The sequence below is a fragment of the Periplaneta americana genome, chromosome 13 (assembly GCF_040183065.1).
Source record: "Periplaneta americana isolate PAMFEO1 chromosome 13, P.americana_PAMFEO1_priV1, whole genome shotgun sequence".
NCBI classification, from domain to species: domain Eukaryota; kingdom Metazoa; phylum Arthropoda; class Insecta; order Blattodea; family Blattidae; genus Periplaneta; species Periplaneta americana.
Window position 1 is genome coordinate 48380757 of NC_091129.1, and position 26539 is coordinate 48407295.

General features: G+C 34.2%; 1 long non-coding RNA gene across 1 annotated transcript in view; it reads right to left on the reverse strand.

Annotated features, from left to right (window-relative positions):
* Positions 1–15340: 15340 nt before the first annotated feature.
* Positions 15341–26539, reverse strand: part of LOC138711864 (uncharacterized) — a 31018-nt gene continuing 19819 nt past the window's right edge. The window contains exons 2-3 of the long non-coding RNA XR_011335510.1: positions 21840–21910; positions 15341–16866 (exon numbers count right to left, since the gene is read on the reverse strand). This is a non-coding gene — a long non-coding RNA (uncharacterized lncRNA). The remainder of the gene's footprint in view (positions 16867–21839; positions 21911–26539) is intronic.

Genomic DNA, 26539 nt, shown 5'->3' on the forward strand with positions numbered 1-26539 from the left:
TTTTAAATAGTAGGACGTTATCCTGTGCAGTTTAATGCCGAAAAGATAAAAGTGAAAAATTTATGCTGATCCGGCAATGGTTAACAGAATTTCCACAATTCACTTTCGATGGAAAAATAATATTCTAGTGAGATCTGTAGCAAACAGGTATGTAACAATAGTTGAAATATATTTTAATGAGTCCATACCTGTGGAGTAACGGCTACCGCGTCTGGCTGCGAAACCAAGTGGCCCGAGTTCGATTCCGGGTTGGGGCAAGTTACCTGGTTGAGGTTTTTTCCGGGCCCTCAACCCAATATGAGCAAATACTGGGTAACTTTCGGTGCTGGACCCCGGTATTATCACCTTCATCTCATTCAGACGATAAATAATCTAAGATGTTGGTAAAGCGTCGTAAAATAACCTCCGTGTTCCTGTTAGGTTTCATTCCTTAACTTCCTTTGTTAACCTGCCCTAACATAATCCTCACACGTGCCAGGACAGCATAAGCCACAGTGATCAAGTTATTATAAAATAAAGGAATGAAATTGAATTACGGGAGGTGGCACTAGTACGGAAATCTATATTGTAAAATAATAGTAATGGTGAATAATATTGCAGGTGAATAATATATTGTTCAGACACAGTAAATTAATGACGAACGTCAAAATATTATATTTAATTTCGAGACGTAATGCTTTGCGTGGGAAATGTAGTCCGAAGTATAACTGGAAATTCGTTGACAACATAAACATCAAGCCTGCTGTCTTATCTTCTTTTGTCCTTCGCTGTTTACCTGTCAGATAATGACATGTTTCACTTTCGTAACGAAGCAATTACTATTATCGGGATCTTCAAGAATCGAGCAATAACCGTATTTTATTGTTCTTTTCGTATTTTATTGTTCTTTTCGTAGAAATTTCCTTTCGTTTACGTTACAAGATAGCTATCGTAACTAAATTAATTAACGCAGACACACACATAATATACACACAGGTTTACAAGGTGTTGGAAAAAAAATGTAACCGAATTCAATATTGTATGTGTGTGTATCTCATGTTTATATTAGTATGCTGCTATGGTTGCACGATCAATAGCCATATGAAGTACGTAAGTTGTGTAAGGGTGACAGAGGAAGCTTTTCGTTTTTGCTTTGGTTATTTTCAAATCACGTCTTTTGTCGCAACAGTTACGTAAACTATATTATGATATATATGTATATATGTATATACATATATAATTATATACATAGAGACACAACGGGTGTTAAAAAGCTAATTTTAAGAAACTTCCTCCAATTTCTCCTCCTAATTAATACGTCTTATATCATAAAAATATAAGGGCTGTTTCAGTACTAGCTAATTGTGCAAGAGAGAGAGAGAGAGAGAGAGTGAGACAGAGAGAACTAACAAGATTCTTGCCTACGGAACATTATTTGATTTGTTTGTATTTCCACTGACGTGTTGCTTCACTTGTTAAATGTAACTAATATTGTAGTATTCGTAGTAAGTAACAGTTTGTGCATTTATAAAACATAGCTGAAATTTTTGGAGGAAACAAACATGGAAATCGATTGCCATAGAGTCTACGTTCTAATATAGTACCGGTAACTCCCAACATTTTGCGTGCCAGGGTCCCCTGGAAGCTCATAATTCATTTTGACGGACCCCCAAAATGTTCTACATAATTTATGCTCGTAAACATATTCTGCACATTAAACATTTGAATAATGTAGCAATCAATTAGAAATCATTAATAAATTTCAGTTTAACTTTTAAATATAAGCTCAAAATATAAACAAAGTTATTTTACATTATATTATAACTTTAATGTCAAAAAATAAACCAGTTTAGACTTACCATAAGGCTACTGGTTGGACGGTTGATGTTCTTTTGCGAAGTCTGGCTCAGTTGTAGATAGGGCCTACTCTAAGTAGCAAGTTTACGTCACCAGTAAATTTACTTATATTTTTGTTCTCCAAGAAGTCAAGAGCAGAATATATATACTGAAACAGGTATGCTGATTCAAGTGATATTTAGTCTTGTATTGCAATTCAGGAAACATCGGAATATAATTATTTGGTTGGTGCATGCAACCAAGATTGCAACAGAGACGTTGTAGGAAACATGAGTTTTAAACTTGAATCGGAAGATAGTAAAATTCTAGTAATTTCAGTAGCCTCTCTCCATCCTTTTTATGAACTGTGACCGACAAGGTATCTTTCATGGAATGGTTTTTTTTCCCTTTTCGGAATGGATAGTACTCCTTTACTTTTAGTGTCAATCATGAATATCTTTTTTATGCTTCTAAAAATAGTGGATAAGATTTATTCATCATGTGTTGGTAGAAAAGTCACAGAGTGGGAAATAAATCAAAATTTCGATTAATAACTCAGCGAGAAGACTGGTTTAATGTCTTTATAATTGTTTGCCTAATCCTGAACGGTGAACACAGAGCTCAGAGATTAGAATTTAAAACTAAAAAAATATACGATAGATAGACAAGATTTCTAAGGCAAGAAAAGTGGTCTAATATATGAGCCGTTCAGAGCAAAAGTGGTGTAAGTTAAAATTGGGTAATAAGGTTTAAAGTAAAAATACTGTAAAATACAGCGCAAAGTAGCAATCAATATGTCATTTTTTCTATTCACTGACTACTAATAGTTTAAATAAATTGAATATTAATTGCTACTTTTCGTTACATTTTACAGAATGTTTACTTAACCCTCATTACCCATTTTTAACTTACACCACTTCTGCTCAGAACGTCTCATATGTATCTAGAGACGTAATTTTGAACTGAAAGATGTTGTGTCAATGATCTTCCCAACTTCTCTTTCATTACACTAATATATATCGATACTTCGTCACTTTTACAGTTTTCTTTTTAAATTCTATGGATTTTAGGGTTACAGATGTATGGCTTATGGAAGGAAAGGAATATTTTTAATTGATTGTATAACTGGTAGAAAGAAAATGAATCTCTCTTCCACTTCTCTACCATACTGTTTCTCATGTAGTCTTTCATAATTTTACTATCACAAAGCGACCAATAGAACTAAGAAAGAAAAGTATTTCATAGGAAAATATGTCATACATACATTGCATCGCATATACAGATGTGGCACTTGTATCTGAATATGAAAAGTAGATAACCTTTCCTTATAAAGAGCGATCCATGCAGTTGGTGTTGTTAAGCCACATTTCAAATTATTTTCTGCGAGTAAAATATCTTTCAATTTTGAGTCAAATTCTTTAGATATCAATTCACCTTTTTCAGAGATTTGTGTAGTGAGGCATGTAGTTGCAAAATCAGATACATCACTTTTTTTTTCGAAAATGAGTTAATGTTATATTTCATATCTTCATATGGTTCTATAACTGCTATAGCACTGTTATGCTCCAAAGCCAGATACATCAAATGGATTTTTATGATGAAAGAGTAGTATTGGTTGCAAATCCTTGGTTCCTTGCAAACGCTTTTCCTTCATACTGAAAAATTATGTTTTAGTGATGTATCTGATTTTGCAACTAAACGCCTCATATACTCTAATATTTGATTCGTATACAAAGTCTTATTTCTTAAATTTGTTGCTTGAAGAGGCTTCCTATTGCAAGCATACATTTTTTGTAAGCGGTAACTAATTTTCTGATACATTATTAAATACTGCTATCCATCCATTACATATATGCATATATATTTTGCATTTTATAAGGAAAATTATATAAAATTTTAAGCACTTAGACGCAAGAAGAGCTTGCCACGGAAAGCTGCGCGAACTTTCGGAAACGTTCGGGTGCACTCGACCTCGCTTCGATTAGATTGGCAAACTGTCGACAGTTCTCAGTCGTCTGCTAGCTTGATGTTTCGAGTGAGATTTATCACAGCGCATGTAACGTAACCTAAACCTAGTTGCATAGTAACTAATAACATAATAATTGATTAAATGGCGATCTTACTTGTGTTAATTATGTAAGCATGTGTGGCTTACAGCTTTTTCGGTGTTACTTGACACCATCCTCAGAGCCTACTAATAACATAACATTGTTGAAAATACAGAACAAGATTTTTTTACATATAAAATCACTGAATGAAATGACAAAGATGTTATAAGAAATATGTAACTGTTGAAAATACAGAAACACCATTTTTTTACATATAAATTCACTGAATGAAATGACAAAAATGTTATAAGAAATATGTAATCGTGTAATAATTGATATTTGACGTTGTAGTAATACACTAAGGACTAATACTATGTCATTTTATTAAAATGTTCCGATAACTAGGGTACTATGGTCGGTTTATTTTAATCTGTATATACTCTCTAAGGTACGAGCGGAGCCTGTTTCGTTTTTCATAAATTTATGAACGTTATAAACAATTCCCTAGTTTGACTGTGTAACGTTTTATTAGCACTTCCTAATTTAGAGCCAAACGGGGGGGGGGGCATTGTTAAGAATATAGAATGTTATACAGAACTCTGTTATTTAACAAACACACTTTGAACTATATAAAACTCCTGATATCAGGGATAAAACGCAGAATATGCACGCATCCGCTCTACACAATACATTCCACGATACGAACAGCTCAAGACCGCACTTTCGAATGCGCCCTGTAATCAGCATTAGGTGATTCATAGCAGCCCTGTAAGGAGCATTGCGACACGAGGACCGAATATCGTTCTCTGCGCATGAGTCAAATGGGCAAGCTTTCTTTGCGCTTCCTCTACAAGTACTTGAATTTAATTTTTGTACATGTTTCTCACAGAGAATAGTATTTATTAGTGAATAAAATGATTAAGGTATTTCGCTCAAATCATTACTGATTGAATTGCCTGGTACACTGATGTTCAAAGATACCTGATCCTATTAATCGATAGTGATCGATAATTTGTTGGTGTAAGTCTGGCTTTTTTTAGTTACTACTTCTATGAATAAATGGCAAAGATAATAGTAAGTGTTGTCAAACGTACATAAATATACATTCATAAACTGCATTATTTCATCCAACTCTGTTAATTGTAAAATAACACTGTGTTTAGCTGGAAACCGCTGATATTGTCAATTATGAGAATAATTTATGTTTAATCTATATCGTCATTTCCCCGACATTTTTTAGACTACATATGGTGATTTTCTTAAAATTAAAGTATGAAAGTGATCCGTTAAGAGAGGAATAATGAATAACTATCTCAACATTTAAAGAAGTAATTAATACATACCGTGTGATTGAGGTAAGTCATCTTCAAATTTCATTGCAATATCTTCATTAATATTGGAATTATTAAAATAAATTCCGAGTTCGATAGCGAGTTTTTTTTATTTTAGTAGGTTATTTTACGACGCTTTATCAACAGCTTAGGTTATTTAGTGTCTGAATGAGATAAAGGTGATAATGCCAGTGAAATGAGTCCGGGGTCCAACATCGAAAGTTACCCAGCATTTGCTCATATTGGGTTGAGGAAAAACCCCAGAAAAAAACCTCAACCAGGAATCGAACCCGGGCCACCTGGTTTCGCAGCCAGACGCGCTAACCGTTACTCCACAGGTGTGGACTCGATAGCGACTGGAACGCACTGTATATATGACTTTCGTAAATCAGATCATATCGCTCCAGCTTTCAAAATATTATCTTGGTTTCGACTTATGACAGAAGAAAGTTGTATTCCCTCTGTCTCCTGCGCCTAATTCTACGCACCTCCTCAAACCACTATCTCTCCATCCGCTTTACCATTTGTCCTCTCATCAAAACCTAACACCCGCTCGAGAGGCAAACTGACTAGCTGTACCCCTATATCGTACTTCACGCTATTCTTCATCGTTCACCATATCTACTATCCGTCTTTGGAATTCTCTAACCTCTTTTATTAAGGACTGCAGATCTCCGAAACAGTTTCAGCTTATGTTTATCAAGTTTTTGTAACAAACTATTGTATTTAAGTTAGATCTAATATATTCATTCATAGATTTCTGCCAAAAGGTAGGCTTTCACTGCAAATCCAGCATTCTCCAATCATTTTTATTTTCTGTCTTAATCTTAATCTCCTTAAAGGAATTATCATTATAGCCTATACAGTAGTTGTAAGATGATTTATTGTAAAAAAAATGTCTCCATATTCCATTCTATTCCTGAAACATGTAATATTACTGTATATGTAATATTACTCCTTTCTTGTGGCATTAATTGATAAATTATACATTCAAGAGAACCTGGTGTAACGAAAGATAAGGTCTTATGGTCTTAACTTCATCAGGTAAAATAAATGTATTCATATTTTTATTTATTTGTCCTACATATATTCCTCTTATTATTTTTGTTTTACCCTTGTTCTACCTGCTGTGCATCTATTCTTCTCTAAACACCTTGTTTTCCTTGTCTTATCATTTTTCTCCCGGAATTCTCTTTGATCTCCTTGCATACTCATTTTCCTCTTTGTCTTTCCTCTCTTTTCCTTGAATTTCCTTCGCTTTCCTTGTATTTTTCTTACGCTTCTGATGTTTCCCTTTTCTCTGTCTGTATTTCCCTTGTTCTCTGTTTCTTCCCCCTGTTCTCCTCGCAGTACCCTTGTCCTCCTTGTCTTCCCTTTTTCCCCCTTAGTTTCATCTCGGCAATCTTGTAGTCTCGTTATTCTCCTTGTTTTTCCCTTGTTTCCCTTATATTTCCCTCTTGTCCTTGTTTTCCTGTTTCTCCTTGTAGTCCCTTTGATCTCCTTGTATTTCTCTTCAATATGTAAACTCAAGCACAACAATTGGACTTCAAATAAAAAATGACAATCGATAAATAAACCCATAACGAACACGCGAAACAAAAACGCTACGAACTTATGCACCAACCCAATAGATACATGGCCAACTAAAGGAGCTTTCGAAATTAATAAAGTGTTGCGTTACTGGCACGCATTTCTAGTAGCACGCCTGGAGATGCATGTCTTTTTACAGCCTCATATTCTTCCCATCTTTTTTAAATCATTTGTGCCTGTTGCCGTGCACCTCATCTCACTACACCTCCTAGAATTTTTCCGCTCTTTATGAAAACATTTTATCTCTTGCTCTCATGCATAGGACAAATTCAATAGTGATGCCGCACTTTTTAAAATTATGTTTATAACTTCTCTCCGACACGCTCAAAACGGCAGAAAATTGTGAAGCAATATAATTAATATATGGGTTTTTATAATATATGCGCAGAACAGGTGTAGAGTTGTCGTGTCTGTTCAGTGTGAGACGCCGCACTGTGAATGAAATATAAAAACACATGCAAATGAAAATATAACACGTCTAATTTATTGAAAATATTCCTATTCACTAATTAAGTAGGCCACAGATAGGTAATGTTTTCAAAGTACCTATTTATAATTTGGATGTTGACTACTTAATTTGTTAGAGTGGAAAAGATCTACTTTTATTGGCGCAGTTTAACTCTCGTGCTTTTTTCTTACCACAATCAACACATATTTTTATCTCCGTATAGAGAGCGAGGCACGTGAAACCATTTTCTACAATCCATGCACTCATTTTTTATTGTAAGGAAGTACGTAGTTTTCCCAGCACTCAATCACTTGTTGAACTTTTAGGGCCAGTCTTTTCTTGATTTTATCTTTTGGACGACTGTTTCTCCTCACTCCACTGACCTCTGTTCACATTCGCCTTTCCTTTATATTCAACAGGCATTTGGTGTTGTAATCTACTCAAATCTGTTTAAAAAAATCCATCGATATTTTTATAAATAATAATAGTCTTAGTAGGGAGATAAAATAATAGATAAAGAGATTTATTGAATGAAGTATGTATTCAATTTTTATACTGCGGCATCTATCCCTCCCTACCAAACTGTAGGTAGAGATGCCGCATTCCCCTACTTGCCATACTGAATTCTGAACAAGGCGGCAACAATACGTGAAGTCAAGAGGAAGAATTTAGAAACCTCTAATGCAGTATAATTTCACGGGTACTGCGATAGGAAGTTCTTCAGGCACTTTATAAGAAAGGTAAGAAGAACTTTAATGCTACATTTAAGAAACTTTCCGCATTAAATCAGTTGTAATTCACGTAAAACACACAAATATTCAACACATCCACTCACAATGCTTCCTTTAACTGAGTGATCGTGTTGCCATCTACCAAAAATGATCTGAACTATCAGAACTTGAAAGTGCGGCAACTTTCTCGCGGCGGCATTACTACCGGACTTGCCCTATAATGAAAAAAGTAATTCAACCTAGGTTTCCCGTTCGTTTGTTTGGTAATGCATACAGAGCTTAACATCTGAAGAGTTCGCGGGAAAAGCGATGAATGAATGTCACAGTTTTGTTAAGGTTGATGTCATTATCTAATTCTATGGATCACTAAGAAATTTAATGTTGTTCTTATGAAAAATGGTACAAAAGAGAATTATCACCTCAGTAATCCTGTCCTTTATTTTCTATAGAAACAGCACTACATCTTGCAGTTATAGCTCAATTACATCATTATCTAATCCTTAACAGAAATGTGACATTCATCGTTTTTCCCGCGAACTCTTCATTGTCCTCCAGACATTTTCACCTCTTACTAGCGAACCAGCTGTGTTGGGTTTTACTGTCAGCCTTCTACTTTGAACATTCATGCAGCCCCTGTAAAAGGAGGGGTCAGCTCCATACTGTCACCTAGTCATTTTCTGGCACCGGACCACACATGATTGCACTGCCGGTCAGGTCATCAGTCGTAAATGTCTCGCAAAATTGCGACTTCACTATTTTTTTTATCTATGCTTATGATTAACATAGAATTCGGAAGTGATTATATTATTAAAATTATTATTTAATTTTAATGACTAATGTCCATGGCAACATTGCAATCTCTTAAGTTAATGTTTTCGTACAAGATATTTGAAGTTATGAAATTTATTGCTTATACTATACAACGCGATGTAATAAAATACGGTATTGAAAAAAATACTTTTAGTTAACAATTATTGGATACGAATAAACTATACATGTGTAAATTAACAAAGTAGTGACTACGTCTAACTTCTGACAATGTTATAGAAACTGTGGTATCAAATATCCTAGAACGACATATAGGCTACATAAAAGATTGTCAAGCAGTTCGTACTACGCAAACTATCCTGCACAGATATTTCAGGAAATAATTACAATACTGTATGCGATAAAACAAACGACACTGAAATGTTATTTAATTGTTTGGTACATTACGTGTTCAAAATGTGTACCATCACTTTCCACACATTGTTCATAAGGTTTCTGAAGATTATTGAATATGTTGACGAACAAAGTTTGCTGTATGGACACAAAAATGACGTTATCTTCTCGCGTAATTCGGGAATATTTCTAGGTGGATCATCTGTCTTGAAAACTGAGTCTTTCAATATGCCCCAAATGTCCAAATGTAGGCATCTGGGACTGTGAGATCCAGGGAGCAGGAAGGGTACGGGAATGGAGTTACACGAGAAATTAGGCGATCTCTAAAGTGTCATTGCAGAAGGGCAAGTGACCCTCCCTCGTGGTGTAAGCTGTAGCTCCAGCTTGCTGCAATCACTATCGTTGGAGGGGTAAGTATACGGCGCGACAAAAACTATGCAAATCTGCACGAATGAGGTAAATAATGACTCTGTAGAGTACCTGGATTCTGTGCAGCTTCCTCGACAAAATAAGAGCCCAATATTTTATGACCGGACATTGCGCACTAAATGGTAACCCGCGCACTGTGCAGTAGTTTCTCTATAACGACATTAGGCAGTTCAAACCCTAAGAAACGAGTTGTTTGTCGGTTGATGTAGTCATCAAGGTGAATATGGTTTTCATCCGAAAATCATATGTTGCATATAGATCCTGATATTGTTCTTTAACGTGAAGCAAATTTGGCACATTCTGACGTTCTACTGCGTATGACCGGAAATAATGTTCCACGATAAACAACTTCTCCCCTATTGTGAGAACCATAACAATTTAAGAAATCGATAAACATTGGATTCACAATATGTCAAAAATAAATTAATACTTCGTTGCTAGGGAAATGTGAACAGCAGCTGAGCAATAATTTAAGTGTCGTTTGTTTTGCCATATAAGTTACCGTAATACCACAGTCTAGTACATACAGTCACGAAGCTTAAGTTGTTGAGGGTACTAGGAACAATAGACTGTGCCGGTACTATTACGCATTGTCTGTGATGAGGCAATAGTAGCGATCCTAGTGGTTAATAACTATCTATGGATGCATATTCCCTACATATTGAGCTTTGTGATTGTATATACTAGACTGTGGTAATACTATGAAATTTAAGTTTTATTGAAACGCTATAATAGACTGTTCAAAAAAAGGTTTGCACCGCTACAATTTTCAATAACTGCTATAGATAAGCAGTGATTTTAAAATAAATATAAATACAATATGTTATCTCTAAACAAATGAGTATCTGTCATTCAATTTTTAATGTTACACACCATTATTGCGCACTTTATCGATTGACAACAAAGTCAACTAATGGACACAAGTCACTTTCTCATCGAAAACGTGATCTGAAGCTGATTTTGAGTTAAATTAGCAATGTATAGAGTAGCACGAGAACCTATTCTGCCCTTTGACAGATAGGAGATAGTCTTCCTTCGTCAACAAAGCTTCAGCATAAAGGATCTCGATCGCGAGATAGGAAAAAGTCATATGGCCGGTTTCACCAAGCTTCTTTAAATCAGCACAAACGACTTGTCAACAAATGGATCGTTTAATTTTAACGGGACCTTTAAAAGTTGACTGTTTCACCAAGCCTCGTATCTTTAAAATTAACAGGCGTTTACTAACGAGGGGATTTTGTACTTGTATCTTGCATGTTTTGTTTTTCATACGACCATGGCTTCGAAATCGCGAATTTCATTGGTTACATATGATCATGGCTGACTTTGTTTGGCATGAGGAAACAATCATAGGCAAACGGGTAAGAGGCAGTAATTTTAAGAACATCTTCCTAAATGCAGTATGTTGTCATACTGCAATTAAAAAAAAAGACAGCTGCTTCTAAATGTAAATAATAGGAATGTAGAGCAGTTAAATTGTAACTTCTAAAGGAAATCTAAGAAAATTTAGCGGACTATAAGGTCGACAGCTTCAAAATTGATGCCACACTTAATTATATACAAAGCATTCTAAGCAGTTATATTAGGCCTAAATTTAGGACGGGAAATCGCCTCTACCATAAATTGCATACTACTTTTCCACTGTATTTCATACAAATTTATTAGTACCCTGTAACAATTTTGCCATGCTTGTGTGGCAGGATTCAGGAGAGATGTCATTAAATTGGATTTTAAGGGGTATCCATTGTCTCCTAAAAGAAAATCTCTTTGCACCCTTTTCATTTAAAAGGCATCCTCCTTTGGAATGTTGTGCTATCCGTCTAGACCATAACATTATCTTAAACTGAGAAGAATCTGTTGGAGAGGCGTTAAGTGGGTGATTCCTATCTGTCGTATTCTAACCTATTACAATTTCAATAAACTAGCGCTGAGGTAGTTCTGCTGGTTTCAGAAGTGAAAATCGTTGAATTTATAAGGGATTTTTTTGTGGTAATGCATTTGATCGTATATGCAAGGCATAACAAAAAATTAAACTAATCAAACGTAAACTGTCACAGATTCGTATGTGCAAGGTGTATAAGCAGAGTACGAAGGAAACTACCTCAGCACTAGTTTAGCCACAATTTTTCTATACGGAGCGTTACATAGGCCTATGAAATTGTTTGAATATTGAAGGAAAAATATGTTCTTCTATTGCAGATTCTTTTGGCTATATTATTGCCAGGATATACCATACGATTGGAACATGTACACAATCTATGTTGTCTATGACAACATAAAATTTAGCTATAAGCTTATTAGGCCTATAGAAATAATGACTATTGTAATGTTGATAGTAAAAGGTAAAGGTATCCCCGTAACATGCCATGAAGGCACTTGGGGGGCATGGAGGTAGAGCCCCATGCTTTCCATGACCTCAGCACTAGAATGAGGTGGTGTGGTTGGCACCACGCTCTGACCGCTTTTTACCCCCGGGAAAGACCTGGTACTCAATTTTATAGGAGGCTGAGTTAACCTCTGGGCCGTTCTCAAAGTTTGGCAACGAGAAAAAATCCTGTCACCACCTGGGATCGAACCCCGGACCTTCCAGCCCGTAGCCAGCTGCTCTACCAACTGAGCTACCCGGCCGGTAATGTTGATAGTACGTCTGATAATTTATTCATAGCTAGACAATATAGCTTTTGATACCCCGTTCATATCATCAATTACCATTTCAAAACTTCCCGCAACGTTATCTTAAAGCGAGAAGAATGTGTTGAAGAGGCGTTAAATGGGTGATTTCTATCTGTCGTATTCTAACCTATACAGTAGACCGGTATTCAGTTTCTTCTAGAATCATTCTTACTACTTATTTCCTTAATGTGTAGCTTTCGTGGAATTCTTTATCACAATCTTCAAAATGATTATTCCGAGTGTTATTACAACTTATAAGTTCGTCGTTATGTTGAAGTTCTAAATAAAGAACTTCATCATCGAATAATTACGTCCGCCATGTTGTTGACTTCTTAACGCATCGTTACTGTTTTAACGCGACGAATAGGTCCTAATAAATTAACGATGAATTTAAAGATGCGTTAGCAATAATGATACTTGGTGAAACGGAAAAACTGACTAACGTGTCATTAAATTATTTAACGAGACGTTATAATGATAACGAAGGTTGGTGAAACCGGCCAATAGTGAGTTAAGACATGGAAACGCTATCGTGTAACAAACTGTTGAAGACTTGCCTCGGAGTGGTCGCCCGCGATCTACAATACTAGCCTGAGAATAACGGCTCGTAGAAATCGAGAAGACAACGCAATATAATTACGTCATGCCTTAGGCCTATATTACACTATCAAATTTCTGTGTCACAGAATATGATAAAATGTAAAATTTTGACTATATTACACTATGTCAAATCTTTTATCATATCTTTCATCACAATTCTAATAATGGGTCCACAATAGTTCTGTGCTTGTTGTAACTGTAAAATATGCACTAATTGTTATTGCATTAATACTAAAGAAGAAATCAAAGAAAAAATATATTTCGTCGGCTTAGAGTGTATACATGCTAACCAAGAAAATGATAATTTTACAGGGGAAACAAAAAACTGAGTATAAATTAACTCTGAAACTTTAGGACCAAATCCAAAGTACGGTGGTGAAGTTTCAGCGTTAATTTATACTCAGTTTTTTGTTTCCCCTGTAACATTTCCTTTTTGTTAGCAGCTTTACACTCTAAGCCGACGATTTGGTTTAGAGATTGGAGTAGGGAGAATAGAAACAAAAGGAACCCATCAAACTCTACTGAGAGAACTTCAATATGAAGATATGAAATTCTATAGGCCTATATACTAAGTATTTCATAATGGATGATGAAACATTTCATGTAACTCATAATGTGATATTGAAAGTTTCGTGGTTTTCACGGACAATGTGAACTTAATGTCCGCCATTTTCTTTCTTCTCAGTCACAGATTTTATCAAAGGTATGATGATGACCATAACTTTTATCACAGAACTATGTCACAGCTCGATGTGAATTATATGCTATATTACAAAAGATTTTATCATATATATTTTATCAAACTTCTGTAACACATAAATATGATAGTGTAATATAGGCCTTACTGCGGGCAACTTTGGCAACCCAAACTGTTAGAAACCGTCTCCACATGGACAACGTACATTCCAGGAGACCTCTCTGCACCATGACACCAGAAACAGATGGGCTAGGGAGCGCTTGGATAGTAATCTGGAACAATAGAGTGAAATTTTTTTCAGCGATGAGTCAGAATTTGTCTTATGTCTGACAATCGGCAACGAGAGTATGGAGAGGGTCATGCGTCTCAGGTACTCAGTTTCACGGTTCCAGCAGGGAGGCCCGTATCACGTATGGACGTTGGACGCGGCTTATCGGCATCCAGGGAAATTTGACGTCTGTGCAATATCGGAATAGGATTATCCAGCCCATTATTGAGCCATACAGGCAAGAATTTGGAGACAATTTTGTTTTTGAAGATGACAATACGCGTGCACACCGTTCCCACCGTGTAAACACATTCCTTCAAGAGGCAAGAATGAAGCGGCTGCAATGGCCTGCGTTGTCTCCAGACATGAATCATATTGAACATGTCTGAGACCAACTGAAGAGGGCAGTGCGACGACGTAGGAATCCGCTCAAAACTCTGGATGACTTTCAAACAGTAGCTGTCGAAAAATGAGACAGAATGACCCAGAACCGCCTCAATCAATGCACAGCATACGGCGAGCATAATGTAATGCACGGAGTGGGGTATCAGAATACTGAAGCTAACCAGGACTGGATATTTTGTCTTAAGAGTTCTACAGGCACATACAATTTTTCGGCTAATGTCTTTGTGTTTGTCAGTGTTTTGTTTTACCTTTACAATAAATTTTTATTTCACAGAGTTTGTGTGCACTCAATGTTGGATCTGTGGCGGCCTGTCAGCCTATTTGAAGTATATGGATATAAAGGGAAAAATTGAGCCGGTGTCTGGTGTAGTTCCTGGGAGGCTCGTCGGTAGAGCGTTGGCACGCTGAGCCAAAGGTTCCGGGTTCGATAACCAGCCCCGGAACAATATATCCCTCGAAATTATTCAGATCAGTTTCACTGGGATCTATACCTGAAAGTCAGATTTTCGCAACCTTTATTTCAGTTTCAGAAGGTTTGTGTTTTAATCTCTTACCCTCTTGCGTCATTAACTTTAATGCGATTTTAAAAATTGAAGTGATGCAAAACTTTTTAAAGCAGTGTACTTGGATTGATGATATTAAAGCTAAATGAAACAGTTTCAATAGCAGTCCCATAACTAGAGCAATGAAAGCAGATAACCGAACTTATCTATTATAAATTAATTCAGTTAACATGTTTATGGTTGAATATATCGTCTCGCTGAAATTGTAGAAACTCATTCAATGGCCTTAATTTGTCTAATATGTATTGTAGCCTATACTACTTCATTCCCTCCTCTTTATTTCTGTACGGTTGAATTTTCGGATTTATCCAATGAGACTGAACCAACCAAGACTATATATAATTTAAAATCGTTTTTTCTTCATGTTTCTCTCTAGATGTGTTTCATTTTATTACTGTTTCACATATGTAAAGTATTTTATTTTACTACGCATATCGACTTGTAATCTTATGCTGATTATTCCAAGTTATGACATTCGAAAACACCTGTTCTCACGGTGGAGCGAAACTGTAAGGAAAGGTACAATTATGTCTTGAAGGACAAAATATGTTATTTTGATACCAAATTAATGTAAATTAATCTATATAATAATAAGATTCTTTTATTATATCTTCTTTTTAAAGAAATTTCGCAGCATTTTAACATAATTAACTTCCTTACTCAATTTGTCATGAGTTGGTTTGAAAGAAAATATACATTTTGACTGAAATCATGCACTGAATACGTTCAATGAAGATTACACCATCGAAGACCTGCCCGGAAAAGCATGTAACATCAAATTATTGAAACGAGTGGCTTAGGTGTAAATATTAATTTTAAGTATTCATTTATAACAATAAATTATTGCATTCAATACCAGAATAAACTTGTATTCGATTAGTCAAATAGTGTTGCTAGTTAATATAGGCCAGATGAAATATGTCCCTGAAATTATTTTAGTTTCCACTGAAACATGTATTATACATTATTTTGTTGATTAAACCCTTATTTCGAGTACGTCTTCAATTATTTAAGTGTAACCTATTCCTTAGGCATAAGATATTTTGAACTGAAACAAAATATTTATGATGGAGTCAAATATAACCATATAATTTCAGTTTACGTGATTATTAAAACAATTAGATTTAAAATTCAAAGTTAGATATTTAAAAAATAATTAAATAATTGGAACTCCGAACTCAAATTCGTCGGTCACGAAATGTCATTATTATTGTATAATATAATTAGGAATTTTCAAAGAACAATTGAGTGCGGTTCAATTATTAGAAAAATTATATAATCCATATTTAATTCATGGCACTGATACAAGAACTCCAATAAAGTTTGTCTCGTTGAGTCTATGTTCTCGAATTTTATAGGATACATACCTAGAGAGGACCTACAAAAGCGATCTGAAACGTCACAAAGTATCCGTTGAAAATCAACGTAGTAAACAGGTAAATATTTTGCACGTTCAACTTTTCATTTTGTGAGTTGTTGTATCCTCCTTGACGAGAATTGAATCCCTTCAAGCTTGTGTGTAGTTTTGGATATTGATTTTTTTTTTTAGGTATTTTCGTAGTTTAATGTAATTTGTTCTTGTAAACTCACAGCGGAATTAATCATCTATAAAATATATAGTGAAGAATATCAATTTCATAAATAGTCTTAATTTGAAATCTTTTTGGGATAATCATGTTTATACCCATGTTCAGTAAAAAAGTCAAGATGAACAGAAAAACTTGATCTCACTCCACATTGTGTTTATATTACAAATTCCTGTGTTAGAATACTTCATTGCGAGATCTACTCATGATTTTATCTACAGTTGCTAGACTTAGACAAATAGAGTATAAAATTTTTTGAATAGGTAAATTATTTCTATATAAAAGTTGTGACATCACTCTTGTTGTCAGGGATGAGTGGCGGTCGTGGTGATTGTAGGTGATAGAAGAGTTTTCGTCGTTTCCGGTGATGGAATTGGCAAATTAATATTTGGAACCAATCTCTGTAACATAGGAAAATAGGGGCCAGCGATGAAATGAAGCCATGCACTGACAATCGACGAAACGGTGCTGAGGTATAGTTTGTAAAAGTCATCAAATTGTATTTGTATGCCGTCCACGACCTGTAAAACAAAATAATAAATTTTAGTATAACATAAATATTGCATATATAGGCGTAAATTTTATGGAGAAGAAGACCAACACGGATAAATGTAATTTTAAAAGATTTTCGTCGGAGTAATCCAAAATAAAATATATATAAAGTGAACAGATTATCGAAAAACAAAAGTTATGGAGAGCATTAGACTCAACAATCAAAGTGCATGCCTAGATAGTATGATGTAGAAAAAAAAAATATATATATATACTTACTTACTTACTTACTTACTTACTTATTTACTTACTTACTTACTTACTTACTTACTTACTTACTTACTTACTTACTTACTTACTTACTTACTTACTTACTTACTTACTTACTTACTTACTTACTTACTTACTTACTTACTTATTGGCTTTTAAGGAACCCGGAGGTTCATTGCCACCCTCACATAAGCCCGCCATTGGTTCCTATCCTGAGCAAGATTAATCCATTCTCTATCATCATATCCCACCTCCCTCAAATCCATTTCAATATTATCTTCCCATCTACGTCTCGGCCTCCCTAAAGGTCTTTTTCCCCTCTGGCCTCCCAACTAATACTCTATATGCATTTCTGGATTCGCCCATACGTGCTACATGCCATGCCCATCTCAAACGTCTGGATTTAATGTTCCTAATTATGTCAGGTCAAGAATACAATGTGTGCAGTTCTGTGTTGTGTAACTTTCTCCATTCTCCTGTAACTTCATCCCTCTTAGCCCCAAATATTTTCCTAGGCACCTTATTCTCAAACACCCTTAACCTATATTCCTCTCTCAAAGTGAGAGTCCAAGTTTCACAACCATAAAGAACAACCGGTAATATAACTGTTTCATAAATTCTAACATTCAGATACATACATACATACATACATACATACATACATACATACATACATACATACATACATACATACATACATACATACATACATACATACATACATACATACATACATACATACATACATACATACATACATACATACATACATACATACATTCAAGAAGAAAGTGTGGTTAAGTGGGAAAGTGAGTGGCAAAACACGATAAATGGTGCAGTGGCAAAATCGTTTTTCCCCAGTGTAAAAGAGAGGTTACGCGTTAACATTCCACTGAATGGAAAGGTCACAACTTTCCTAACTGGACATGGAAAAACCGGTGCTTACTTATACAGATTCAAGCTGAGGGACAACCCGTCGTGTGTGTGTGGAGCAGAGGAACAGACCGTCGACCACCTCCTTATCGAGTGCCCGAAATTGGACAAAGAAAGACTAGCGTTCCAGCGGGAAATGTTAAGGAAAACTGGCAAGTGGACTTTCACAAAGCTTAAAATAATGCAAGAACATGCGCATACATTCACAAACTATGTCAATGTTATAAATTTAGACGAGTAAACGTAGGATAATTTAATCTAGGATAGATAAGAGTAGGCAATAGATATAATGAAAGACTCAAATTTTCACAACAGAATAACAGATCTACATACGCCTAGAGAGTGACAGAAACGAGACATAATGTGTTATATTATAAACATACAGGTAGCAAGGCATGTAGTATTACCTTTATTGTAATGGGACATGCCGTTCAACTAATAAAAAACACATACATACATACATACATACATACATACACACACATACATACATACATACATACATACATACATACATACATACATACATACATACATACATACATACATACATACATACATACATACATACATACATACATACATACATACATACATACATACATACATGAGTGTTCTCCCCATGGGCAGGTCTTTCATTGCAGACCCAGCATTCTCCAATCTTTCCTATTTTCTGCTTTCCTCTTAGTCTCCGCATATGATCCACATATCTCAATGTCGTCTATCATCTGACATCTTCTCCTGCCCCGAATTCTTCTTCCGTTCACCATTCCTTCCAGTTCATCAGTAGGCAGTTTCTTCTCAGCCAGTGACCAAAACAATTCCTTTTTCTCTTTCTGAATAGTTTCAGCATCATTCTTCCTTCACCCACTCTTTCCAACATAGCTTCGTTTCTTACTCTGTCTACCCATTTCACACGCTCCACTCTTCTCCATATCCACATTTAAAATTCTTTTATTCGTTTATTTTCATTTCGTCGTAATGCCCATGTTTCTGCCCCATACAATGTCACACTCCACACAAGCACTTCAAAGTCTCTTCCTTAGTTCTTTTTCCAGAGGTCCGCAGAAGATGCTCCTTTTTCTATTAAAAGCTTCCTTTGCCATTGCTATTCTCCTTTTGACTTCCTGGCTGCAGCTCTTGTTACTTCTTATAGTACATTCCAAGTATTTGAAGGTGTTCACTTGCTCTAATGTTTCATTTAGAATTCTCAAGTTTACTTCCTTTATTTTTCTTGCGACAACCATGATCTTCGTCTTGTTTGCGTTTATCTTTATCCCATAATCTTCAGGGCTGTCATTTAGCTCCAGTAGCATATCCCTTAGTATCGTCTCCTCTTCTGCTAACAATGCCATATCATCAGCAAATCTTATGCACTTTATTCTTCTTCTTCAACTTTTACCCCTCCCATGTTCTGAAAACAGTTCTTGACCAAATCCTCCAAATAGATGTTGAACAGAGTAGATAATAAAGAGCATCCTTGTCTTACTCCTCTCTCTATTTTACTTCCTTCAGACATTTCTTCTCATTTCCTGACTTTGACTCGTTTCATATTTAGGTTGCTGAACAGACTCCTCTCTTTCCGATACATACTTATTTTCTTCAGGATGTCCATTAGTTTGTTTCAATCCACTCTGTCAAATATATATATATATATATATATATATATATATATATATATATATATATATCGTTGCATAATGATAAAATTTCCTCCTTGTCTTCACCCAAGATTTCACTAACTCAATGGGGATTTCATCAACTCCTGTTGCTTCCCCATTCTTAATTTCCCTAAGCGTTAGTTCAAGTTCTTCTCTTAAAATAGAAAATCCTTTTTCGTCTTCTGATACGGTTGCTTCTTCTTCTATGGCTAACGATTCTCATAAAACTCTTCTACATATTTCGTCCATCTATTTAGCATTCTTTGTTTGTCTGTTATTTCATTTCCTATTTCGTCTTCTGTCAACCATATGGATTTCTTGTTTTCATTTGTGAAGTGCAAACATTTAACTTCGCGGTACATTAAATCATATCTTCCTTTTCTCTCTAAATCCTCTACTTCTTTACATTTCTCTTTCATCCAATCTTCCTTGGACTTATAAGTTTCTCTTCTTAGTTCGTTGTTTAGTTCCTGTAGTATCGTACCATATACACTACTAATGAATAATTCTTCAGACTTGTAAATTGAGTTAATCTACTTGTTGCGTGTTATATACTATTTAATATAACTCACCTGATGAATTATTTATACTTATAAATTCGATTAAACTGTAGGCCTATGTATATATTATGTATAGTATACGTAGCTCAAATTATGCTTTGTTTATGTTAGCAAATTGAATTAATCTACTTGCTACGTGTTATATAAAATTTGATATAACTCACCTGATGAGTTATTTACACTTGTAAATTGAATTAATTTGCTTGGTATGTATAGTATACTTTGTATAGCTCAAATGATGTACTGTTTATGTTTGTAAATTGAATTAATCTACTTTCTACGTGTTATATACAATTTTATGTAACTCACCTGATGAGTTATTTATACTTGTAAATTGAATTAATCTGCTTGGTATGTATAGTACACTTTTGTATAGTTCAAATGATGTACTGTTTATGTTTGTAAATTGAATTAATCTACTTGCTACGTGTTATATACAATTTGATATAACTCACCTTATGAGTTATTTACACTTGTAAATTGAATTAATCTGCTTGGTATGTATAGTACACTTTTGTATAGCTCAAATGATGTAATGTTTATACTTGTAAATTGAATTAATCTGCTTGGTATGTATAGTATACTTTTGTATAGCTCAAATGATATATTGTTTATGCTCGTAAATCTACTTGCTACCTGTTATATACAATATTATTTTATATAGCTCAACTGGTGAAATATTTATGCTTTCAAATTGGATTAATCTGCTTTTTATGTATTACACTAATTGTATAATACAACTGATGAATTATATATACTGTAAATCAAATTTATCAGAGATTGCTATGTAACTTACTGCAGATTTTTGTATATCTTAAATGATGAAATCTTTATGCTTGTCAATTGAATTAACGTTTGTGTTGTATATTATGGTTAACTCAACTGGTTGAATTTTATATCCTTGTAAAGTGCTTATTTTGTATTGTATAATTTGGAGCAGCATAACAGATGAATCTGCTTGTAATGTATTGTATATTTCTGTAGAATCATCAGCGTAGCTCAGTCGGCCGACTTGTTTGCCTGCTGATCTGTAGCTACGCTCGGGCTTGAGTTATATTTCCGCTTGGACTGATTACCCGGTTGGGTTTTTTCCGAGGTTTTTCCCAACTTGAAAGTAAATTCCAGGTAATGTATGGCGAATCCCTAGTCTCAACTAATCTTGTCAAAAAGTTGTTTAACTCTTGATTTGTTCCACAACTTAGAGCTTCAACTCTAATTGAAGTTCTATGAAATACAGTAAATAAAATGATAATGAATGTGAAAATAAATGTAATTCGCCCTTGTGACCTGTCCTACATACCTATTACTATTTGAAGCTTATTTGAAGTCTATTATGTGTTATTTTAATGTACTATTCGTAGGAAGACTCATTCTTTAAGCCTGATAAACGTTTCAGCACTTGTTACTCCAGTTTGTGTTTCCTTTCGGACTTATTATTGTTTAGTTATACTGTAATTGCACAGTTAACGTCGTTAAATATTAATTGCTGTATGCACGAAACTTATCAAATTTAATTATTATGATTCTAGTTTTAGTGTAACACTTAAAATTGTATTTGTTTTACTATTATTAACTTACTTGTTGCACGATTTCTGGTCTTCTTGTTGTGTCTATCATATTCACTGGGGCAGCCTGTACTCTAGTGTTACCTATTAGTAAGAAAGAACTCATTTATCACATTCGTCTATAAGCCTGTGATTTAAAGTGTCAAGATTTTGAAATCGGAAGGCCGACAACAAGCGTAATAAACAGTACAATTAAATGGCACTAATATTGTCATATGATTTTGCACCAGAGACCCAAGGTTATAAAATATTACACTTTATGATTAGTTGGAAAGTCTCTAGATTTGTTTTGTAATAACGGAGAAAACCTATGGTACACATTTACATTCACCGAATTTTTTTGTGGGTTATTTTACGACGCTTTATCAGTTGCTCTCAATTGGTTGAGAGAAAACTCCGGGAAAAACCTCAACCAGATAAATTGCACCAAACAGGACTTGAACTCGGGCCCGTTAGTTTCACGGTCAGACGTGCTAACCGTTACTCCACAGTGATGGAATTTGTTTCCTTACATGTAAATAATTTGTAAATATGATGCCGACGTCTATTCTCTCAGATAATGTAAAAAGTCGTATTACCAAACTGTTTGATATTATACAAGTGATGAAGGCAAAAATGAGCTCCCATGTGTGATGCATAACATGTCATCTAAACTTTCCAATCGGTTGAACGTATACAACGCTCGATAACACGATTCGCAGTTTTAATTATCGAGCAACAAGATTCAGGAAATTATTATTTCTGTGTCGCAAATATTGAAGAATTTTGAAATAAAACAAAATATATATTTAAATAATCAAATATTCCATCTGCAATAAGATTTGTGCGACAAAACCCTCAATAGTATTTTAATTGGATAATTTTTTCGGTAGAAGAGATAGACGAAATAATACAACAGTCAATATCCTCTGATTCCTCCTTTAGTCCAGATTAAGATTTATTTCAGCAAAACAAACTTAAAGATTTTATCAGATATCTTAATATTTGTGTGTCTTATTATCCCGAAATACTAGCATATGAATGCTATTCAAAAGTGTTGTGGAATGTAAATTTGAAATCAGAATTACAAAGCATCAATATCACTGACACATTCAGTGGATAAGAAGACAATTTTTGAGAGTTTATTAATGATATTATGCGAATTTCAGTATAAAAATGCAATCAGAAATTTGTGGGAATTTTAAAAACATCGCTTTGTTTCTGAGGCTTGTGAAAGTACAGAAAATAACATATTTATGAAAAACTGGTCTCGTAAAGGCAACTATATTCTTGAATAACAATGGGAAGTAAACTATTTTTGGCAAAACCTAATGAAATATTCCTTCCCTTATTAAATATTAAGTTAGGCCTCCTGAAGAACTTGGTTAGAGCTATGGACAAAAGTGGAGAAGAATTACTTACTACGGACTTAACTTTCCAAAACTTACTGATACAATTACGAATGAGAGAACATTTGTTGGACAGTATTTCAGAAATAGTTTCGAAGACTAGATCGTTGGTAAAAAAAATGTTAAATGCATTGGAACTAAGCAATGTGTAAGGCCTTTGAGTCAGTTATTAGAGGTTATTAACCATAAAAATTCCGATAATCACCTAAATTAGTTGAGGAATTACTGCACAGTTGTCTGAAAATGTGATGATAGGATGATTCTCGAAATACACTACATTCCAGGAGTGACAATGATTAAGACAGTAATATTTTTGTTTATTAATCATATACTCGGATTGAGTTGTTTAGTTTGTAAAGTTACCATTAGGTAATTTCCATGAGAGTTTATAAGTACACGTTTAAAGATGGAACACAAAAATACCAACCTTCAATGACATCACATGGCAGATAAAGTTTAATACATAAAATTATAATAGAAGACTTTCCAATTGTCCATGTTTTCAAATATTGTAGAGTTTTGACCCATAGTAAAGCTTCTGGGAGCCCGCACAAAAGCAAAAGGAATCTATTCAAGGAACTATCGCTGACAAGTAACTGTTATACATACATACATACATACATACATACATACATACATACATACATACATACATACATACATACATACATACATACATACATACATACATACATACATACATACATACATACATACATACATACATACATACATACATACATACATACATACATACATACACACACACACACACACACACACACACACACACATACATACATACATACATACATACATACATACATACATACATACATACATACATACATACATACGGCATTTTTGACATTTTTGTAATTTTTTTAATTACGTTACTTGTTGAACAAAAATAACAAATAGAAGTTACCACCAATATTTCACACAACCATTGAATGAAAATTCTGTTCATGTCAATATGCCCGTAAGTAATTTCCACGAGCATTCCGAAATATAAGTTTAAAGATTACACCAAGAATGGAATATAAAAATAACCACCTAAAATTTAAAACAACGGTTTCATATAGCAGAAAAAGATTTATATGAATCGGTTTTTTTAAGAGCGTAAGTCATAAAATGTAAATTTGTGGAAAATTGAAAAGAAAAACTATGTTAGAGGAAAACTATTTGGAAATTTATAATTCCGGACATGTGGACTGATAAGCTAGGTTACCTTTGTTGGTTTTTAAAGTAGTTATACGCATTATGCGGATACTTAAGGTTTTATTGAGATTTAAAATATGAAAATCCGCCTATTTAAAGAAAAAATTATAACGAGTAAAATCAAATATGATACAGATATTTTCGTGCTATTCTTGAATTACTTTACTAGAAATTACACACAATCAGCAAAAAGAATGTATAATAAGTATTACACATTGTAATTATTATTATTATTATTATTATTATTATTATTATTATTATTATTATTATTATTATTATGTTATAATTATATTATATTATTATAATTATAATTATAATTATAAATTAAAAAATAGGAAAATATCATGAATGATAAGAGAAATCAGTCTTTTCACTCGGGATGTAATTATTGTTTTCCAGTCATCGTACGTTGCATTATTGTCTGTAGGCCAGCTGAAAAGTTTTTCACAAAATGCCGTATACTCACTTGAGATGTAGAGCCTACTGCTTCAATTTTTCCAAGTTTTACACTTCTTTCTGTTTTATTGGCACTTTTCCTGCAGGGTAGACTGGGCTTGCTAGTGGAGGAACAGATTCTCGCAAACGTGCTATGAAGAATGCATGACCTACTAATTCATTGTTACTACTAGATACTATGATGTATCCAACTTTTGTCATGTGTATAAGCAAAGTGGAATTGGGTACACATTGCAAAATTGATTATCTCACTTCTTTGTTTGTTCCTCCTTTCTTCAGAAACAGTAGTCTTTTTTAAAGTATATTCTGTTTTCAGCCGTTCGCACTCAGTAACCAATGCCAATTGATAAGTTTTAAAACTATGCATGTCATCGACTACTCACTAATTAAAACAAATTGTGATTTTAACTTGCGTCTAACGAGCCAACGAACAATGTTATTGGTGCCCTTTCAAGCAAAAATGATGGTTTATCAATGTACTTTCGAAACTATGATAAAAATGAAAATATAACAAATCATGACTTATGCTCTTTTAAAAAACTGAATTTATATATATATATATTAGCATTATGATATAATAGAATATTCAAAACGAAATCCCATCCCTGTTTTAACCACAAATCCATAGTTGTAATAGGTGATCGAAAACTTTTGACCGGTTGTGTATGTATATATATAAGTTATATATATATATATATATATATATATATATGTATATATAATAGAAGATATTCCTATTGAGTATGTTAACGATTTCAAATATTGAATAGTTTTGACCACAAAAAATATGGCAAAACTGCAAATAAAAAATCTCTGGTAAGTATTAACGTCGTACGTCTACACAATACATCACATAAAATGATACAAAAACGCTAAGGTTGATTTAAGATATGAAATAAACATTCTCCATAAAAAATTAATGAGTCGTTATGCTTTGTTTTGAGCAAGTATAAGAGCAGAATTATTGGTATGTTAAGAACAATTATGCCCGAATAGCATGATTAAATTTTCTTAAAGCGCATTTTTTCTAAAGAAAAACCGATACTCTTATACTATACAGTTCCCACTCTGGGTCCATTTTTACCTACAATCCCCACTTTTAATAATTTCAATGTCTCTTTCAGTCCCATAATAGACTAATATAAATATGAGTTAGTTTATTCTTCAATATTATATACTGAATATTTTTCTCTAGAACAGTAGTTTACGTAAACGAATCTGATTATTTCTTTTTTATGTACATTTCACGAAGTTTTCTTGTTGTTTGTGAACTGTCTGGAGACAGGTTGGAACTTAAGTCATAAGTGACACCAATAATGTATCAATCATGAGGCAACGAAGGAAAAAGTCAATTGGGTAGGATGAACAGTTTTTCTCCCCCTCCATTGCACAAATCGCTGATTAGTAACATATTCCACTAAACAGACTTCAGATGTATACAAATAGGCCTAATTCTTCTACCTCTGACATATATAGTTAAGTGAGATGGACTGCCTGATAATAGATGTATTGGTAGGCTACTTATTAGCCAGAACCTCAATCAGAGGGAAAGTTTTCTTTAGGGTCCTTAACACGAGGGACTTTTAGCCGCCAAGATCGACTGCAAAAAGCAGTCGGTTTGTCGCCAACATGAGCGGTTCTTCGGTTT